Source organism: Lissotriton vulgaris, chromosome 11 (assembly GCF_964263255.1).
Source record: "Lissotriton vulgaris chromosome 11, aLisVul1.2, whole genome shotgun sequence".
Lineage (NCBI taxonomy): Eukaryota > Metazoa > Chordata > Amphibia > Caudata > Salamandridae > Lissotriton > Lissotriton vulgaris.
Window position 1 is genome coordinate 382,582,831 of NC_141699.1, and position 18,267 is coordinate 382,601,097.

The following is an 18,267-nucleotide window of genomic DNA, read 5'->3' on the forward strand; positions in this document are numbered from 1 at the left end:
TGTTTTGTTAATGTTACTAGCTGTTCGGCCCCATCTCATCCTTTATTTCTACTCCCTTCCCTCTGCCACCCATATTGCCCACTCCTGTCCCTCCTCTACCCTGTTTCCTTCTTCCCCTTTGCCGCTCCTCCACTTTACTCTCTCCCCTCGGGTGTCCCTGCTCCTCTCCCCATCTCGGTTTCTCTCTCTCACTTTTTCCTATACGCTCACTGCTCTTCTGCCTTTGTGTGCTTACCTCTCCTCCACTGCACCATTCTTCTTCTCTTCTCTCCTGTCTTCTCACTGTAAGCCTCCACTCTTCGGCCAAGTCCACTCTTCATTTACTTCTACTTTTACTTCTACCTCCCCCACAGCACCACCTGCCACCATCTATGCTCTCGCACCGTGCCCACCCCGCCCCATCTCTGTTCATCATGCATCTCCTGCTTACTGCCGCCCTGTCTTACTGTGCAGTTGTATCAACAAGCATTGGCATTGCCAATAGGTCTCGCCTTTGGGACCTTACAAGTGTTTAGCCATGCAACAGTTGATGTTCTTGCACCAAGGATATTGTGCTGCATAACTAAATACTTAAAAGGTTCCAAAAGCGAGACCTATTGGCTATGCCAATGCTTGTTACAAAGTTCTCCCTGGTAGAGAATGCCACACAGGCAGAATGGATTCTTCCATCCAAATACACATTCCTTTTTCCTCCGTATGAAAATATTTTTCCCCATGGAGACACCCCTTCCCCTCTCCTCCGTCCAAAATTTGGAGGTGAATCATTTCCCTTTCCAGAGAGGTTAATTTGTAAAAAAGCAAATGTGCTGTGGCTCTCGTCAGGAGGCAGCTTGCACCAGCCCATTCCTCCTGTTAGTGCCGCCTAAAACAGAACCACGAAAGTGGGAAGAGGATGTGGCATAACGGCCAGAGCTGTTGACTTTGGCGGTGGAGAACCAAGCTTGAGTGGCAGCAGTGGCTCAACATCCTGTGATTCTGGGCAAAGCACTTAATCTCCCCGTGCCTACCATAAGTTAATGTGTACTGAGCTAGTGCTCATGAAAAGCGCTGGTGTAGATGATTAACCCCTTAAGCGCTGCTGTCGGCCAACGGTCATCGCGTGCACTACCTTGGTAGTGCTGCGCATGTCTATTGTCCGACGCGGCCCCACCCGTTATTCGAACGTTCAGCACTGGGCCCTGAATGTTCGACGCTCTAAACTGGTTAAGTAATGTACGGGGGATGGTATGAAAAGATGGAAAAGAAAGAGAAAGATGGACTGGAAAGCACTACTGTGTTAAGACAAGAACCCTCACTCACTCAAGGGTGACATGCTTCATCATTGGATCCCCCCTTCACACCGGGACTGCAAGTACCCAGGGTGGGCTACAACTCTCCCGTAAGAGAGGAACGGGGGTTGTCACAAGCACTGCAAGTACTACTTCCTGTGTAGGGAGGGAGCAGCAGAGTGCAAAAAAGGGTAGTAAAAGTATCTCGGTGGGTGTAAAAACTTGAATTCTGGTACCCCCAAAGGATAGAGTTAAAAACAAGCTAAGTGAGATAGGGATATGGATATTCCCCTAGTCTATGGTCTACATGTTTCTGCCCTATTCGACTAAAGCGTTCATGGCATTCCTCAGGACCAAAGGTGTATGTCACTCTGCAATTTCAAGTAATTTAAAGTAACCAAAAAAGAACATACTTTCACGGTATTGGTTAATCACATGGCACCATCATGTGGTAAGGTCCACTAGATTCATATATGATGTGCTAAGGTCTGCTCAACCATCATCGGTCCCTTTAGGGAGTGTCAGAGCTCTAGAGTCACGATACACTGCGTCTTGCCAGCCCTTCACAAGAACTCAGGAGTCAGTGCATGGGCAAGCTGGGCAGTTGCCCGGGGTCCCCACGAGCATAGGGGCCCCTTGCAGACCAGAATTTAACACTTATTTTTTGTTAAACATTTTTATTCCTGTAAGTGGTTGTGTAGGCAGGGTCTAGTGCACTGCTTTGCCCGGGGGCCTATAATGCTGCTAAGGTGGCCCTGGCAGGAGTAACTAAGGTACACTTTGTTGTGAACTTGAATCCACAGCCGAATTTACCTTTGTGAACAGGCTCCAAAAATGACCCTAACTCAGCAAAGTAACTAAGCAAGATAATTAGGGCCTTATTTATGAGGTTTTAACGTAGGGCAAGGAATCTTGCTGTGCTGCCTTACATCAAAACAAAAGGGCAGGAATGTGTCGTATCTATGAGATCAGGTGCATTCCTGTCCTTTTCCCCTGTGTTGGTGCACAATGGGCTGCCATGCCCCAACACAGGCATCCTTGCACCATGGTGCAAGGGTGCCTTCATTGCAGGGCTGATTGATTTTGTGCAGGAAGGCACACTTTCCTGCACAAAATCATTACATTCAGGTGAGTTCCTCTTTTTATGTGCGCTGCAGAATGCAACACTCATAGAAAAAGGAAAAAACGAGGATAACATTTTTCCTTGTTGTGCCTCCCAAACGCCACCCCTGGGGTGGCGTTAGATTCTGAGCTATTCCCAGGTTTACAATTTCACGAAAATCTAGAATGCTGCAGATTCCATGGTTTTTGCGTAGGAGCACCCACAGCAACACTCATGGAATGCCGCATTCACTCAGTGTTCTGCGTGAAAGGGGCACATATACACGAGGCCATCAACAGCCACGTTAAGTGGCTTTTCATGGCCTTGTAAATATGCTGGTGCACATTGCGCCACCGGAACGTCAAAAAAGTGACGTCCTGGCAGTGCAAAAGTGCTCTTCGTTTTGGGGGCTGATTACATTTCATCCCCTGCCCAGCATATGGGAGATAAATAAATACAGAATATATATTTGGGCTTCTTGTGTGTGATCTTTTTTCATGAAAAATGTACCTCGGGTGATGCAAACACCGAGGCTTTCATGGTGCCCAGGGTCGCTTACTCTGCACACGCCACAGACACGTGCGTGTGCACACTCGGGGCTAGATAGCAAACCATTTCTGCTTTTACATCATTATAGCGTTGATCAGATTATCTGATATCACAAAGTGCCTATGTGGGAAGAGGATGATGAAGGTAAAATAACAAGAAGTGTGCGGTTTCCCAAGAACAGAAAATATCAGACACTAGGGTCAGGCCCATGATAAAAGTATATGTTTTGAGGAACATGTTGCTCTAAATATATAATCATAAAAGATAACATAGAGGGGCAACACGAAGGGTAGCCTCATGATACTCTTTTTGTAAATGGTAGAGCACACAATAAATGTGGGTCTTTTTATTACAGGTAACATTCTGGTGCAGGGAATAGTTGAGAAACGCATGACAAATGATACATTTTAAGAACACTTAAGCATTCATTTAGGTTCAACTTAATGTAGTGGCTAATTTGCTAAATGCATGTTTACAGGAAATTTGGTGTTTTTACCCCCAGATTCCAAGTCTCCCCCCAGCTTGATTGGCAAAAAATAGTTTGCAAATGCAACTTTACGGGGAAAGGAGAGGGGTTAGAGGATCTTCACCAATTAATGTTTGATCAAAAGCATCTATCAGCACTGGATGGGTTGTAAAGACAGTTCAAATCAAAGAGGCAGTCCTGCATAGAACTGCCAGTACTGTTACATTAAAGTGTGTAATCTCTAATAAGACGTGTTTCTAGTGTTCCAGTCAGCAGCAGAGATGTGTGTGACCTGCTGAAAAATACATGTACAGCCCATAAGAAGGAAAGAAGCCCTGCTGTCAAGTGCTACAGAGTTCCATGAAAGACTTGGCAGACCTCTAGAACAAGCACTGGCAATGCCAGTAAGTCTCAGCTATAAGGCCTATTAGCTTAGCCAATGTGGTTTAACCATGTTGTACAGCATTAAGGCTTCTGTGCAGTATGGCTAAATAAAACGACAAAAAAAAATACAGGATGGGGGGGATCGGTTTTCCAAATATTAAAAAAATAATACTGGGCAGCACACCTAGCAGCTATCAACCACTGCATATACCGCCCCCCTCTGGATCCTGGCTATGCTATGAATAGGTGGCTCCTCCCCGTGGGGGATTATACACAAACATTATATTCTAAACCGCCTAAATTTCCCATGACGGGCCCTACAAAACACTCTGTACAGGTTTGGCACCAGATCCAGAAAGAGATGGGATGGGCAAAAACCATAACAAGGTTTACCCCGCTATGGGACTCTGAACGATTGGGAGATCTCTGGAAGACGAAGGGGTTTGATAGATGGGATATGATAGGGATCTCCCAACAGAAGTTTGAGCTCACAGATACTGAGAGATTCAGATACTTGCATGTGTGACTGTTATCCCGAAGGGGGAGACCCCTGCTGAGGCCTCTCCTCTCGAGGATAGGCTTCTGGACGGCTATATTCCCAAGAAGGCAATTTCCCTGACTTGCCTAAAACTTATAAACCATTCACCTGATCCCCTCCCGTGGCTCCGCTCAACGTGGGACAGTGACTTAACAGAACTTGATGAAGAGGAGTGGATGGAAGCGTTGGCATCCCGAGGGAGGGGGCGATATCCTCAAAACTAAAACTGGTGCAGCTGAAAATACTGCATATGATATATGTTACTGGGCCGCTTCCGGTCAGGATGGGGTATGGAAATTAACCTAATTGCAGGTGGTGATGTGGCCGGGAAAGCACCTTTTTTCATGTATTGCGGGAATGCCCTCACATAGCGAGCTATTGGAGGGCGGTCACCTCATGTATGGGGAAGTTCCAGGGCAGACATTAACAATGGAGGCCAAGCGGTGTCTCCTAAATATATGGGAACCGACTGACTTGAGCAGTAAAGAAAAAACCTGGGTAACGCTAGGATTAATGATCGCTAAAAGGAAGATTGCAAGGAAGTGGGGAGTCCACACAGCCCCGACGCTGGGGGAATGGGAAGGGGACATGGACTGGTCCATGTTTCGAGAAAAAACTGTATATGTCATAAGAGGATGCCCTAGAAAATTGATACAAATATGCGGGAAGTGGAACGACTATAGAGGTACCATATGTGAGCCACCTGTGTTACAGGCACAGCCGCCCCTGGAGGATCTAATACCTTAATGTTAACGATAAAAATAAGTTTTAAACAAGTAAAAATACAGGATGATGCAGCACTGCTTCATTTTGTAGGCGCACGCATGCATTCAACACACGTGCACGGATATAAAAGGCACTTTTTATTTACCGATCCAAGATGGATCTGCATGTAAAAAAAGTATGCTGAAAGCGCTGTTTTAAACCTTAGTGCAAAAGCACTTGCAAAAAACAAAATAATGGATGAGCAGGTTGCAGGAGTCGGTAGGAGAAGAGGAGGGGGTGAATGTTAAATGTTAAATGTTAAGCATACTTATAGAGCGCACTATCACCCCACGGGCATCCTGGCTCTAGTGTACATTTACTCAAACCATACATCCATGTTGCAGTTGAGGTCCTACCCAAAGAGGGTCTCGGCAGCATCATTAGGGTAGAGCCAGGTCTTTCATTTCTTTCTAACTGCAGTAGATCTTCCACCTGTCTGAGACTGGTAGGAAGTGCATTCCACAGTCGGGCGGCTGCAGAGCTAAATGCTCTTCCTTCCAGTTTTATTCTCAAACCTTTACAAGTCTGGCTGAGGACGATAGCAAGCTTCTGATGGGGGCATACCATTGAAATTTACTCTGCTGTGATTTGGGCCCCAGACCGTGTAAGGCTTTAAAAACAATACAGGGATATTTAAAATTAATCATCTGTAATACTGGGAGCCAATGGAGTTCCTTAAGGGCCATGGAGGCTGATGATCGTTGAGGTTTCATAAGTGCAAATTTGTCCGCTATAGTCTGACTTCTCAGGACTCTCTCAATCAGGTTTTTAGGGGCCTCCAGAAGAAGGGCATTGCAGTAATCCAGCTGGTTCAGAACAATGCTTCTTACTATCTGTGTCCTAGTTGGAATTGGCAACATTGAGAAGATCTTCCTTAGTACTCTTATGAGGGAGAAACTGGCCCCCACTGTCTTATTTACATGAGTCTCCAAACTCAGCCTCTCATCGTAAGATCTCAGCATAAGATCTCTGTCTTATAACTATTAAATTGAAGAGAGATATTTTTAAGCCAGCATGAAACATCCTGCATGCATGCGAGAAAATTATCCAGTGATAGTGAATGATCCCCTTCAAAGGATAGGCTAAGCTGAGTGTCATCTGTGTAATTCACCAGGCTGACAGAGATCATGGGGCTCATGTAAATATTGAATAGTATTGAACTAATTGTCGATCCCTGAGGTACAGCATGCTGAATATTATTGAATTCTGATTGAAAAGGGAGCAGTGCTACTGCCTGTTGTCTATTTGACAGATACGATTGGAACCATTTTAAAACCATTTACAATACCCCGACTTCGTTAAGCCTTGCCAGAAGAATTTTATGGTTCACCAAATCGAATGCGGTGAACAGATCTAAAAGGCTCACTATAACTGACTGTCCCTTGTCCACTCGCAGTCGAAGTTCATCCAATACAGACACCAGGGAGGTCTCTGTTCCATGTCCTGGCCTGAAGCCGAATTGTACATCCTCTAACTTGTTATTATTTTCCAGGAACAGGGATAATCTTTTGCTGACCAATCATTCTAGGATCCTAATGGGGTACGGTAAAAGGGAGATAGGTCTATAATTTTGTGGGCACAGGGTGTCCAGAGTAGCTTTTTTCAAAAGAGGTGTTACTATCGCTTGTTTCCAACAGGTTGATACTGCCCCATCGCTCAGTGAGTGTACACATATCTGTCAGAGTAGTGGAAAGAGCTCTGTACCTAATTCTTTCCAGATCCTGTGCGGTAAAGGATCCTGAAGAAACACTTAGAGCTAATCTATTAAACTCCTCCTCTGGAGGTATCACAAAGTGGTCAAGAGTTACCGATTTACCCCTGCCAGCTCGTTCCTCTTTAGGTGTTGGCGGTAGTGGCTTTTGGTTCACATTGCTAACGTCCTTCTCTTTGTCTGAATCAGCCACTTATAGGCCCTCTATAAATGTACTGCCCTTTTACTCAAAGACGGTCGTTAGACTGTCACAGAGATCCTCTGTGGCATCAATCCTATTTTTTTGTGCAGCTGGGTTGGTGAGATCCTTCAATATTTTGAATACACTTTTGGTACTGATGGATGCTTTTAGGATAGTGTCTGCAAAATATTCTGGGTCTGGCTATTTTCAAGGCAATTTTGTCCTCATCTTCATATTTTTTTCTCCACTTTCGCTCAGCCTGCTTGCAACCCATTTTTACTTTTTTTAACTTTTCATTGAACCATGGGGCAGCCCGTCTGCAAGGTTTTTTCTTTTTTTTCATAGGAACGATCTGATCTAACGTGTTACATATTTGTTCACAAAGTAACATATACTTTTTTGTCCACTGGTGGACTTAAATCAAAAGGACTTTGCGCAGGAAATATCAGCAATGTCTTAGCTTTTCTCAAAAGTCCTTTCCAATCTCTGCCCTTATCGGTGGCGGGGTCATTCTTTGTATCATTGAATATCATAAACTTGATCAAATAATGATCAGACCAGTCTATGGGTAGAATATCTTCCATTCCAATATAATTTCCCCTAGTGAAGATTAGATCAGTGTATTCCTGTCCAATGCGTTGGTCCTGTTACCCACTGTTGCAAATTCAGGATCTCACAAGATTGGGGGATATTTTTAAAGGCTGAGTTTTGATTCCCATTACGCCACAAGTCAAAATCCCTTAGTATAAGTAATCTGGTATGGATAAGTGCTATATTACTGAAGATGATTCAGAAAAGGGGGTGGTGATGAACAGAGTGTCTGAATTAAGCAGACCACTCTTACCCAGTCCAAAGATCAGGGCTTGATCCATCACCGTTATTTAGCTCACTGCACCATCCCAGCTCAAAACCTGGCTATATGCAAATCAGTCTGTCCCTGGCCCAGTGCATCATGGGAACAGGGCAGACTAAACTACCAAGCCAATTCTTCACCAGAAAGGAGACAAGCTACCGGGGACCGGTTTCTGGCATTTCAGCCGCCGTCGGCCCGGCTTGCTTGAATCCTAATGGTGCAGTGAGCAAGGGACTCATGTCTGAGTATACCCTGCCACACCTATAGTGGCCAAAAACGATTCAGAAAACGGGGTGGTGATGAACAGAGTGTCTGAATTAAGCAGACCACTCTTACCCAGTCCAAAGATCAGGGCTTGATCCATCATCGTTATTTAGCTCACTGCACCATCCCAGCTCAGAACCTGGCTATATGCAAATCAGTCTGTCCCTGGCCCAGTGCATCATGGGAACAGGGCAGACTAAACTACCAAGCCAATTCTTCACCAGAAAGGAGACAAGCTACCGGGGACCGGCTTCTGGCATTTCAGCCGTCGTCGGCCCGGCTTGATTGAATCCTGATGGTGCAGTGAGCAAGGGACTCATGTCTGAGTATACCCTGCCACACCTATAGTGGCCAAAAACGATTCAGAAAAGGGGGTGGTGATGAACAGAGTGTCTGAATTAAGCAGACCACTCTTACCCAGTCCAAAGATCAAGGCTTGATCCATCACCGTTATTTAGCTCACTGCACCATCCCAGCTCAGAACCTGGCTATATGCAAATCAGTCTGTCCCTGGCCCAGTGCATCATGGGAACAGGGCAGACTAAACTACCAAGCCAATTCTTCACCACAAAGGAGACAAGCTACTGGGGACCGGTTTCTGGCATTTCAGCCGTCGTCGGCCCGGCTTGCTTGAATCCTGATGGTGCAGTGAGCAAGGGACTCATGTCTGAGTATACCCTGCCACACCTATAGTGGCCAAAAACGATTCAGAAAACGGGGTGGTGATGAACAGAGTGTCTGAATTAAGCAGACCACTCTTACCCAGTCCAAAGATCAGGGCTTGATCCATCACCGTTATTTAGCTCACTGCACCATCCCAGCTTAGAACCTGGCTATATGCAAATCAGTCTGTCCCTGGCCCAGTGAATCATGGGAACAGGGCAGACTAAACTACCAAGCCAATTCTTCACCAGAAAGGAGACAAGCTACCGGGGACTGGTTTCTGGCATTTCAGCCGTCGTCGGCCCGGCTTGCTTGAATCCTGATGGTGCAGTGAGCTAAAAAACGGTGTTGGATCTAGCCCTGATCTCTTGACTGGGTGAGAGTATTCTGCTTAATTCAGAAACTCTGTCCATCACCAACCCTTGTTGTTAAATATTTTGTCCACCCTAAGCGTGGAAGGGTATACTCAGATGTGAGTCCCTTGCTCATTGCACCATCAGGATTCAAGCAAGCCGGGCCGACGACGGCTAAAATGCCAGAAACCGGTCCCCGGAAGCTTGTTTCCTTCCCAGTGTAAGAATTGGCTTGGTAGTTTGGTTTGCCCTGTTCCCATCATGCACTGGGACAGGAACAGACTAATTTGCATATAGCCAGGTTCTGAACTGGGATGGTGCAGTGAGCTAAAAAACGGTGTTGGATCTAGCCCTGATCTCTTGACTGGGTGAGAGTATTCTGCTTAATTCAGAAACTCTGTCCTCACCACCCCTTGTTGTTAGATATTTTGTCCACCCTAAGCGTGGAAGGGTATACTCAGATGTGAGTCCCTTGCTCATTGCACCATCAGGATTCAAGCAAGCCGGGCCGACGACGGCTGAATTGCCAGAAAACGGTCCCTGGAAACTTGTTTCCTTCCCAGTGTAAGAATTGGCTTGGTAGTTTGGTTTGCCCTGTTCCCATTATGCACTGGGACAGGAACAGACTAATTTGCATATAGCCAGGTTCTGAACTGGTATGGTGCAGTGAGCTAAAAAGCGGTGTTGGATCTAGCCCTGATCTCTTGACTGGGTGAGAGTATTCTGCTTAATTCAGAAACTCTGTCCATCACCACCCCTTGTTGTTAAATATTTTGTCCACCCTAAGCGTGGAAGGGTATACTCAGATGTGAGTCCCTTGCTCATTGTACCATCAGGATTCAAGCAAGCCGGGCCGACGACGGCTGAAATGCCAGAAACCGGTCCCCGGAAGCTTGTTTCCTTCCCAGTGTAAGAATTGGCTTGGTAGTTTAGTTTGCTCTGTTCCCATCATGCACTGGGACAGGAACAGACTAATGTGCATATAGCCAGGTTCTGAACTGGGATGGTGCAGTGAGCTAAAAAACGGTGTTGGATCTAGCCCTGATCTCTTGACTGGGTGAGAGTATTCTGCTTAATTCAGAAACGCTGTCCATCACCACCCCTTGTTGTTAAATATTACTGAAGATGTCAATGAGTGCCTGTTGCTGGAAGCTGGCAGAACCTGGCGGTCTTTAGCATATTACAGTCAATAAATGCCCTTCATGATCTTTCAATGAAAAACCCAGAAGTTCTATGCCCTCCGCATCATCAATTTCCATTGCGACAAAGTTCCAGTCCTCATCAAAAATTACCCTTACCCCACCCCCTCGGCCACTCTTTCTTGGCTCATGAAAGGCCCTGTATCTCGGCGGACAAGCTAGTCCTAGTTCAAAATCTGAGTCGGGGCGCATCCAAGTTTCTGTCAGGAATATTACATCAAAATCAAGGGCCTCATTTATGAGAAATGATGCATCGCTGCGTGAAAGCAGCGATGCCTCACTTCTCAGTGCGCACTCCTTGCGACATTCCTGTTGCGTCATATTTAATGTATGACGCATCATGTCGCAAGGAGTTACAGATACGGCAGTATTTCTGACGTATCTGTGGGTGCAAAAGGGACGCATTGCTGGAGTGTGTCACAAAAGTGACGCAACTCCAGCAATGCGTCCTTTCACATGGGGCAAGCACCATGTGAAAGGGCCTGCGTCAGTCTTACGCCTGCTGTGAGGCAGGCGCAAGATTTTCACGCAACGGCGTCCTAAAAGTGACGCAGTGAAATCTCACTTCTACGACCCTTCCCTGCGGCAATACGCCTCCCTTGCATACATTATACCTGGCGCAGGTATAATGTGGCGCAGGGGTTTACAAAGTGACGCATCTACCTAGATGGGTCACTTTGTAAATATGGCTCAACAAGGAGCATTTTTTACACCACTGGTGCGTCACAAAAAGAGACGCACCGGCGGCGTAAAAGTGAGGCACAGCCTCAAAAAATGAGGCCCCATGTGTTTCTAAAATAGATGAAACAAAATGGTGACCTGGGGAATACAAAAAATAAGTAGCACGAAAGCGCTGCTGGGGGAACAACATGGGGGTCGGGATGGAGCAACACAGGGCACTGGTGGGGGGATCAATATGGGGTGGAATCAACAAGGAGGGTCGGGAGGTGAGGAGAAGAAACTGGCAAAAGAGAAGGAGGATGCGAGTGGGAGAAGCAAAACAGAGGGTGAGGTTGGGGAGAAAACACAAATGGAGTGAGAACAACATGAAGCGGGCTGGGGAAAAGCATATGGGTGAGAAAGCAACAGGGGAAAGAGCATGAGGGCAAGCACAACATAGGGAGCGAGAAACACATGAGTGATAGAGAGCAACCTGGATTGCAGTGGGAGAGAAATGCATGAGGTAGACAGCTGGAAAATGCATGCACTCACATGGAGTGCCTATCCCAAAAGAAAACAGTAGTGCTTGAAAAGCAAGCGGTGGAAGCATAAGTGCCAACCAATCAAAAGAGATGGTAAAGAGGGTATGCTTCGTGGAGCACAAGATTTACAAGCTGGAACATGAATACGAAGCAGGCAAATGAGAGTGAGTGGAAAGCCAACTAGTGGTAAACAATGGGCCAGATCCAAGCCCCTGTACATTCTTAGTAAGCCCACAATATGTCTTGCAACAGACAACTCATGCGATGTCTATCAGACTTGACCTAAAAACTAGTTCACTAAAAACAAGAAGAGGCAGCATAGAAGCCAACCACTCAAAGAGATGGTAGAGAGGCTTTGCTCCAAGGGAGGAACAGTCACAAAATCAGTGGAGGCTCCTCTGTTATGATGGAGGGGCGTCGCCCCCGTTGCCAGCTGCCTCAAAATTTGAAAAATAAAACGATCACAAACGGGTTTATTATCGTTTTCTTTCCTTCTGCCACTTGGTGGCGGGGTCATCGTGGGGGCAGTCACAAGAGGAGTGGTGGCACTGCATTCAGTGTGCATGTTGATTTGGCCGACTGTCTTAGGACGACCAAACTGTCATGGGGACTGACATTCCCCAACCCAAGCTGCATTGCTAGGTGGATAGTAGGCGTAGGCTCCCAGTTCCCTTTGGAGGGGAAAACAAGCCTGCTCAGGCCAATCCCACTGCTTCAGCACTGGGATTGGTGCAGGGGAGTCTGGGAGCCTCAGCAGAAAAGAGAAAAGCGGCGAAGGGCCAGGAGGAGGAAAGTTCTTTTTAGGTCTCGTAGAGAGACCTATTGCGGTGAAACCTGAAAGTTTCATCGAGTACGGATTTTCAAGAGTTCACGTGAAATCACGTGACCACAAGCACACGCATTTCCCCACCTCAAAGCCATCAGCCTCCCTCCCTCCCAAAGGCTTCCCCAGCGTGCGCTGGCTTCCCTTCTCCTCCCCCTAATTGCTTGTTTTCACGGCCGCGCTACATCAAAGGGTTCGGCTCCCCGACCCCTGCTTCACGGACGCTTCTCAGGCCATCTGTTTTTCTCCTCTAAGCAGGCTCGAGGCTTCATCCTGCCACTGATTACTCACCCAGGCAAGTCTTTTGTATCTCACTTCCGTTCCCTTTCTTTTGGAGGCATGACACCTTCTGGTAAAGTCCACACTATATCAAAACGCATAAATAAACAAATCTCGGAATGGTAACAAAAAGTCCCTCCATTGGCCACACCCATATGCGTATTTCTCTGCATTCATTGTCCTGGACGGACCCCTCCCCCAACTCTTCTCATCCCTCCTTTACCCTGCAATCCGACCCTATTATCCCTCCTCCATGGTCACCTAATTGGCGCCCTTTCTGTGATTTGCCCAGATTCACAGGATCTTGACCCTCCCGCCGAGACTCAAACTCTGTTCCCCAGCTTCAAAAGCTACCGCTCTAGCCATTTTGCCGGCCATGTCTCTCATTTCCCCTCCCCCTCCCCACAGCAATGCCAAGAGCATGTTATACTAGCACATACAGCCGTCCTTTTGCCCCCACACTCCATACAAGTGCATGTGTTCGAACTCAGTCTCCTGTGTTTTTTCTTCACTTTAATATAACGCAAACTCGGCTTAATGGTATCGGAGCGCTTTACATGATGAGCCAGTTGCAGTGCACACAGACAGATTCATTTTTATGCATGGAGAGATTAAGTGATTTGCCCAGATTCACAGGATGTTGACCCTCCCGCCGAGACTCAAACTCTGGTTCCCAGCATCAAAAGCGACCGCTCTAGCCGTTATGCCACATCCTGTCTTGGCGGCCGTGTCTCGCATTTCCCCTCCCCCTCCCCACAGCAATGCCAAGAGCATGTTATGCTAGCACATACGGCCGTCCTTTTGCCCCCACACTCAATACAAGTGCATGTGTTTGAACTCAGTCTCCTGTGTTTATTCTTCACTTTAATATAACGCAAACTCGGCTTGATGGTATAGGAGCGCTTTACATGATGAGCCAGTTGCAGTGCACACACACAGATTCTTTTTGTTTTATGCATGGAGAGATTAAGTGATTTGCCCAGATTCACAGGATCTTGACCCTCCCGCAGAGACTCAAACTCTGTTCCCCAGCTTCAAAGCGACCGCTCTAGCCGTTATGCCACATCCTGTCTTGGCGGCCGTGTCTTGCATTTCCCCTCTCCTCCCCACAGCAATGCCAAGAGCATGTGTTATGCTAGCACATACGGCCGTCCTTTTGCCCCCACACTCCATACAAGTGCATGTGTTTGAACTCAGTCTCCTGTGTTTTTTCTTCACTTTAATATAACGCAAACTCGGCTTGATGGTATCGGAGCGCTTTACATGATGAGCCAGTTGCAGTGCACACAGACAGATTCATTTGTATGCATGGAGAGATTAAGTGATTTGCCCAGATTCACAGGATCTTGACCCTCCCGCCGAGACTCAAACTCTGTTCCCCAGCTTCAAAAGCGACAGCTCTAGCCGTTATGCCACATCCTGTCTTGCCGGCCGTGTCTCTCATTTCCCCTCCCCCTCCCCACAGCAATGCCAAGAGCATGTTATGCTAGTATTGTGTTTTTATCTAGGAACCTATATCGATATTCCTATTTTATGCCTTTACCCGGGTATAATCCATAATATCCCTATAACGGCATAAGAATTATATCCATATCTAGCAGTAGCCCTTGCAGTCATATTAAGCAAGGCTACTTCCCCGGACTCCTAGAAAGCACAACGAGTTCTCTAAACGCATCAAACCTCCAGCAACCTGGGAAATCCCGTTTGCTTTTGTTTTGATTTGTAATAGAAGTCCTGCGAGCACTGTAAGAACGGCCAGTTCTTGGTGACATCTTTATTGACGTCTTATGTCCACCCTTACGTCAAACCCGGCACCTTTCAGGTATAAATATACCAACGTTGCCTTAAGCAAACACACAGTGGTGGTTTTGGAGCAGAGCAGAATCAACTTGCCCGAGAGCCCAGCTGATGCGAGAGCCCACGGACACTGCCCCTCCTCTTTGAGGCGCTGAGAAAGACGCTGTCTTTTTCTCCAGCCGAGAAAATCCAGCTCCGGCGTTCCCAGCCTACCCTCGCGGGTTGCTGGGATATCAAGTTCAAGTTCAAGTTCAGAAATTTGTATAGCGCACTACTCACCGAGAGGGTCTCAAGGCGCTTGGGGGAGGGTTGTGTATTACTTATCAAATAGCCAGGTTTTAAGTTGCTTTCTGAAGGAAAGGTGGTTCTGTGTAAGGCGGAGGTGAGTGGGGAGAGAATTCCAGGTTTTGGCTGCTAAGTGGGAGAAGGATCTTCCACCCATGGTGGCTCTGTGGATGCGCGGAATTGCGGCGAGGGCTTGATTGGATGATCGTAGTTGGCGGGTGGGTGTGTAAAAGGACAGACGTGTGTTGAGGCATTCAGGTCCTAGGTCGTAGAGGGCCTTGTGAGCGTGGGTGAGGAGACGGAACGTAATTCTCCTGTTGATGGGGAGCCAGTGGAGGTCTTTCAGGTGATCGGTAATGTGAGCTTGACGGGGGATGTCCAATATGAGTCTGGCTGAGGCGTTTTGGATGTGTTGGAGTTTTTTCTGTAGTTTGGCTGTGGTTCCGGCGTAGAGGGTGTTTCCATAGTCCAGTCGGCTAGTGACCAGTGCGTGGGTGACAGTCTTTCTTGTTTCGGTGGGGATCCAACGGAAGATTTTTTTGAGCATGCGAAGTACGTTGAAGCATGAGGATGAGACAGTGTTGACTTGTTTGGTCATCGAGAAGGAGTAATCTAGGATGAAGCCCAGGTTACGTGCGTGGTCTGTAGGTATACGTGCTGTACCCAGGGCCGGTGGCCACCATGAGTCGTCCCAAGCAGAGGGGGATGAACCTAAGATGAGAACTTCCGTTTTGTCCGAGTTTAGTTTTAGGCGGCTGTTCTTCATCCATTCGGCTACTTCTTTCATTCCTTCGTGTAGATTGGTTTTGGCGGTGTTAGGGTCATTGGTGAGGGAGAGGATCAGCTGGGTGTCGTCTGCGTAGGAGATGATGTTGAGGTTGTGTTGTCGCGCGATGGGGTGCGAGGGGACTCATGTAAACGTTGAAGAGGGTGGGGCTGAGTGATGATCCTTGTGGTACTCCGCAGATGACTTCGGTGGCCTCTGATTTGAATGGGGGGAGGCGGACTCTCTGGGTTCTCCCAGCGAGGAACGAGATGATCCAGTCCAAAGCTTTACCATGTATTCCGACGTTGTTGAGGCGTTGTATGAGGGTGCTGTGACAGACTGTGTCGAATGCGGCGGAGAGGTCTAGTAGGATAAGGGCAACTGTTTATCCATTGTCCAGTAGCATTCGGAAGTCATCCGTGGCTGCGATGAGGGCGGTTTCGGTGCTGTGTTTGGCTCGGAAGCCGGACTGTGAGGAGTCGAGGGAATTGTTGGATTCAAGGAAGGCGGCGAGCTGACTGTTGACAGCTTTCTCAATGACTTTGGCAGGGAATGGGAGGAGTGAGATGGGGCGGTAGTTCTTAAGTTCAGAGGGGTCTGCTGTGGGTTTCTTCAGGAGGGCACTGAGTTCGGCATGTTTCCAGCTTTCTGGGAAGGTAGCGGAGTTGAAGGAGCAGTTGATGACATCGCGGAGATGGGGTGCGATGATGGAGTCTGCTTTGTTAAAAATGTAGTGGGGACAGGGGTCGGTTGGCGATCCTGAGTGGATGGACTTCATCAGGCAGATGGTGTCTTCAGTAGTGATTGGGTTCCAGGTGCGAAGGTTGTGAGAGTTCTATTTTGGTTCGGGGGTGGGTGGGGAGGGCTGTTCTTCAGACTGGTTCTCAAAGCTGTTATGTATGTCGGCGATTTTGTTGTGGAAGAAAGAGGATAAGGAGTCGCAGAGGTCTTGGGAGGGAGTGATGTCGTTCGTGCCGGCGGTAGGGTTGGTAAATTCTTTGACGATGTTGAATAGTTCTTTGCTGTTGTGGGCGTTGTTGTCGAGTCGGTCCTTGAATGCTGATTTCTTGGTGGATCGGATCAATAGGTGGTGTTTGCGGGTGGCGGCCTTGAAGGTGGTCAGGTTGTTAGTGGTTGGGTTTTTTCTCCAGGATTTCTCGAGAGTACGACATAATTTTTTGGATTTCTTAAGGTCATCGTTGAACCAGGGGGCCTTTTTGCTACCAAGTTTGATTTGGTGGTTTTTCATGGGTGCTAGTTCGTCAGCGCTGTGGGTTATCCATTGTGTGAGTTTGGTGGCAGCTTGGTTTGGGTCCGATGATATGGCAGGAGGGTTTTGGTTAAGTGATGTGAAGAGTTGTTCGGCTGTGATTTTGTTCCAGTTTCTTCGAGGAGCAGGTTGTGGGGGGTTGTGGGTCAAGGTCTTTTTGTAGTTGAAGTGAACGCAGCTGTGGTCCGTCCAATGGAGAGCTGTGGTGTGGTCGAAGGAGATATGCTTGCTGGAGGTGAAGATGGGGTCGAGCTTGTGTCCGGCAAGGTGGGTGGGGGTGTCAACAAGTTGTTTGAGTCCGAGATTGGCCATGTTGTCCAGAAGGGTGGTGGTGTTGCTGTCGTTTTTCTTTTCCAGGTGGAAGTTGAGGTCTCCCAGTAGGATGTAGTTCTCGGAGTTGAGGGCATGTGGGCTGATGAAGTCAGTGATGTCTTCGTTGAATTGTGTGCGGGTTCCTGGTGGTCTATAGATGAGGGTGCCTCTAAGTGTGGTCCTGGGGTCGGTATGGATCTGGAAATGGAGGTGTTCGGCGGTAGCGAGGTTATCGTCGGAGCTGGTCGCGATTCGGATGGTTTCTTATGGACGATGACGATGCCTCCTCCTGTTTGGTTGGTGCGGTCTTTTCGGATGATCTTGTAAGCGTCCGGGATGGCTATGGCGATGTCGGGTGTTCATCCAGGTTTCTGTAAGGAAGGCGATGTCCGGCGATGCCGTGTCGAGTAGGTCCCAAAGTTCAGTGGCATGTCTGTGGACCGAGCGGGTGTTCAGCAGGATGCACTTCAGTCCTGACAAAGATATACCAGACCTCCTGCTTTCTAATACCAAGGTACGGAGCTGACTAAACCCTTAAAGAGAATTCTTGATTCAGATCCTTGGCAAAACAAACTTAACTTAAACTGCTACTTTCTTACTCCTTCCCACGTATTAGGCTTAGGTCAGGTACACCGGGGTAGGCTTAGTTAGAAGCACCAGTTGAGTACGTTAGCCAATGTATATATGTATGTATAGATTTTATCCATTTTAAGTATCTTATGGCTAAGAAACCATATCAATGCTTTTACAGTATTATTTCATAATACTCATTTTACTGTACACACTTTACTTTACATTAAGTATTGCAATTGTGGCAATTCATTTCTCTTGCATGAGAAGGAAGACTGCTCAATAAATTATACCTTTTTCTTGAAAACACCCGTCTCTCTTTTCTCTGCACTCTGGTGAAACTAAGTACGCATAATTGACTGAGTGAAATAGCTGTCTATTGTTTTCACACGACTCTAGAGATACACTCTTATTCTGGGAGAGCAAAGTTGTCATGTTATATGGTTGTCAGAAGCTAATCCCTTCTTGTCTATCCAGGGAGGTTAAACTCCTCTACGTTTATTCGAGAAAGTTTCTAGTGACCTCTGAGCTAGCTGGCGAAACTTAAGTCTAATATAGTCAGTAGAGACCTAGTTGACCTCAGTCCTACGTCTACACTGCTGAATATATTATTCCAATGTGCAGAGCCTATTGGGAATATAGGAACTACACTACATGGCGCCCAATG